Source organism: Sorex araneus, chromosome 1 (assembly GCF_027595985.1).
Source record: "Sorex araneus isolate mSorAra2 chromosome 1, mSorAra2.pri, whole genome shotgun sequence".
Classification (NCBI taxonomy): domain Eukaryota; kingdom Metazoa; phylum Chordata; class Mammalia; order Eulipotyphla; family Soricidae; genus Sorex; species Sorex araneus.
The window spans coordinates 254,965,654-254,969,817 of NC_073302.1; the positions used below are offsets into that span (position 1 = coordinate 254,965,654).

Genomic DNA, 4,164 nt, shown 5'->3' on the forward strand with positions numbered 1-4,164 from the left:
TGTAAAAGGCTTTCAAATGATGAACATTTATACTTGTCTAGAAGGACATAAAAACTGATAGAACAAAAATTGATATGGGTTAAATTTTCACATGAAAGGCTTTATTCTTATATTTGGAATGTTGTCTCAATGTATATATGTCATTAATAACTGTCCTCCTAGAAGTCCTCTGCTAGAAGAACTACATTTTAAGAGTATTGCTGCAGAATTTTCCCCTTTCTCTAGTTAGATTTTCTACCTGCAGCCTTTCGTGTGCCCTTCTAAGGTTGAAGTAGTGCTTTAAAGAAGCTAACACAGAAGAACAGAAGAGTAGATGAAGTTTCTATAAAACTCAGAGACAAGAGGCACAGATCCTCTTGGATCTTGTCTAGAATTAGAATAAAAGATATATAAAATCAAATTAAGGTAAAATAAACTCTACTTATGATTATGAAATAAAATAGTAATAAAAATAAAATAAACTTCAATCATCTTAAAACTTCTATATTGATCATGATAATTCTTTTTCCCCAGTTTTTGTCCAGTCTCTCACATTTTAATTTTTTTTTTGTTATTGTTAGTTTGTTTTTAGTTTTTGGTGCCACACCTAGCTATGTAGGACTAGAGAGATAGCACAGTGGATAGGGCATTTGCCTTGCACGTGGCCGACCTGAGTTCGATTTATTCAGGTTCAATTTATTCATCCCTCTTGGAGAGCCCTGCAAGCTACCGAGAGTATCCCACCCGCACGGCAGAGCCTGGCAAGCCTGACAGCATATTTGATATGCCAAAACAGTAACAAGTCTCATAATGCAGACATTACTGGTGCCCGCTTGATCATATCGATGAACAACAGGACGACAGTGCTACAGTGCTGCCCAGCTATGCTCAGATCTTACTCCTGTCTCTATGCTCACGGTAATCACTCCTGATAGGGCTCTACTTCCTGCCCTATATCTGTAGCCTTCAATTTGCTCCTTATTTGCACATCTTTCATCCAAGTCTCTTTAAAATATTTTAAATACTTATAAAATTGTTATTATATAAACATTAAAGATCAACACTGAGGGGCTGGAGGGATAGCACAGTGGGTTGGGTGTTTACCTTGCACTCGGCCCACCCAGGTTCGATTCCCAGCATCCCATATGGTCCCCTGAGCATCGCCAGGAGTGATTCCTGAGTGCAGAGCCAGGAGTTACCCCTGAGCATTGCCGGGTGTGACCCAAAAATAAAAATAAATAAATAAATAGATAAATAAATAAATAAGGATCAACAATGAGCCACTAGCCTTGTACTTAAATTTTCATTTGATCTTCACAACACACAGTACCTTTATTCTGTTAATTTTACATATAAGCAAATAGAAGTCTATAGAGAGTAGCCTTTCAAAGCCAAAAGTATAGAGTTGTGTTAAGAAAGTTCCTTTTAATACTGTTAACAACAAAGCAAATTGTTTAACACTTCTCTAAACTCACACAGTCAAGTTATATGGATATATGTATGTGAATGCCAAACTGGGGGCAAATAAGGTCAAGAATACCTTCCCTTCCCATCTATTAACACTCTCCCCCAGTCCCACACTAACAACTCATGATCAGATCTTAACTTTGCCTATTAAAGGAAAAACAGTTTAAATTTTGCTGATGAATCTGTAAGCAATCTACATAATAGCACTACATCATTTGTCTTGTTAGTCCAATTATTGTCTCAGACTACTGCCATATGCAAGATTACGCCCATTCTACTCTAAGGATGCACAGTACTGAGATGTAGGTACAGATTTCGAGACTAAGAAGAATACAAGAACTTTCATTTTGCAAACCTGCCCTGAAATTTCTGAATAGCACATGAAGATTCTGCTGTTTTGGAAGAGTTATATTTCTAGAGGATTACAAAAAAAATGTATCTTAGTTCATCTATTTTGCAGGAAGCTGTAAATTTGATGCCGTTCCCATATGTGTTAATAAATTTGATTTTGATTTTTTTGTAATAGTAAGCAATTAAATGGACACTGTTTGACTTGCCTTTAAACAGTAAAGGGATACTGATTATAAGCACATTTAAAAATATTAGGTTTGAGACCAGAAATAGTAATGGATAAGGCATTTGCCTTATACATGCCAAGCCCAGTTCTATCCCGGGCACAGTGTATGGTCCCCCAAACACCACTTGTAGTGACCAATTGGCACAAAAGCAGGAGTAAACCTTAATCACTGCTGGTGTGACTCAACCCTCCCTTCCTCCACTGATACTGTATGAATTTCAAATTTTATGTATTCATAGAAATGTAATCTTTCTATAAACTAATTTTAAAGTAATAGAATATTATTCTCCACAGGAAATATATTTTCATTCATTTATATTTTCGATGGGTATAAATATTATAGCTCAAGAATTTCTCCTTTTTCCAACTCCAAATAAGATATTAGTGGCATATGTAGATTTTTAAAATTGAATAAGAATTATCTCCTATTACTTGCCGACCCGGGTTCGAATCCTATGTCCCTCTTGGCAGAGCCTGGCAAGCTACCTGTGGCACATTCAATATGCCAAAAATAGTAACAACAAGTCTCACAATGGAGACGTTACTGGTGCCCTCTTGAACAAATTGATGAACAACGAGATGACAGTGCTATAGTGCAATAGTGCTACAGGTGATTAGTTTCAAGAGTCCAATTAATATTATTTAGTTTACTTTGAATAATTTGTACTTGAAATTATTGATGATAAGAAATTCAAGATTATGTGTTAAAATATTAACATTTGTAGTGATTTATACCTATATGGCATGAATTTTAATATTTTATATATATAAGAAACAAAAACTGTCTCCGTGAAAATACAATATTGATATTAGCCTTTTCTTGTTCCTGATCAAATAAAATTCTGATCTTATAAATTCTCAATGCTTTAAGAGAACCAATTTTAATGAAGAAAACTTCATCTAATATTTTTTCTTCAAAATTGACATGCTTTTATTCACAGTGCATAGCCTAATAGAGTGAAACAATTGAACAAAATTAGATAGATAGATAGATAGATAGATAGATAGATAGATAGATAGATAGATAGATAGATAGATAAGAATCCATATTTTGGGGGCCAGGGCAGAGTGCACCAAGCAGGGAACTTGCCTTTCCAAGTTAGGTTTGATTCCAGATCTTCCATAGGGTCCCCTGAACCAGCCAGTAGTGATCCCTGAGCTCAGAGCCGCAAGTAAGACCTGAGCACAGCCAAGAGAGGCCAAAGCAAAAACAAAAACTAATTCTTATTTCAGGGTGTAAAATTATATTAGATACACAACTGATGATGTACTGTCGTTGTTCTGAAATACTATGATGCACTGTCATCTTTGTTATTGAATAATTTGTGATATTTATGACTATTAATTTGTATGTGTGTATGTGCATGCGCGCGCATGTGCTTGCATACCTCAGTCTCTAAATTTAGGTTCTTTTATAAATTTATAATGTCAATGAGCTTCCTAAAGTAACATTATCTAATAAATAATTTAAGTTAGAGTAATAGGACTAATAATTTACCTTGCATTTTAAGATCTGTACATCTAACTTCATGCTGATTCCTTTTATATGATGAGGAAGGAACAGACTCTGAACGAGGAAGATGGGGGGAAGTATTTATGATGATAATCTGATTATTGGATAATCTTTTCCAAAAAATTCAAAGAAATAAATCTTCCTGGCCCCTTAATTTTTACTTTTTTTTAACAAATGACCATATCCTTTTCTATAGACAGTGAACTAACTGACATTCTCACTGAGAATGTATGCAAATTTCTTTTTTCCACATCCTAACCAACAAGTGTTGCTTCCAGTCTTTTTTTTTTTTTAATTTTATTTTATTGAATCACCATGTGGAAAATTACAATGCTTTCAGGCTTAAGTCTTAGTCATACAATGCTGAAAAAACCATCCCTTCACCAGTGCCCATATCCCACCACCGAAGACAAAAAAAAAAAAAAAAACCACAGTACACCTCCCATCCCGCCCACCCCCGCACCCCCCTTGTAACTGATAAATTTCACTTTACTTTCTATTTACTTTGGTTACATTCAATATTTCAACACAAACCTCACCATTATTATTAGGAGCACCCCACTAGAGTCAGACCTGTTGTGAAGAGAAATGAGGTCACGCGGCCGCAGTAGCGGCTGCGCAGTTTTGT

The 4,164-nt window shown here is 35.3% G+C and overlaps 1 pseudogene; it reads left to right on the forward strand.

Moving 5' to 3' along the window:
- Nucleotides 1-252: 252 nt before the first annotated feature.
- Nucleotides 253-381, forward strand: LOC129401006 (small nucleolar RNA SNORA26; annotated as a pseudogene).
- Nucleotides 382-4,164: the final 3,783 nt, after the last annotated feature.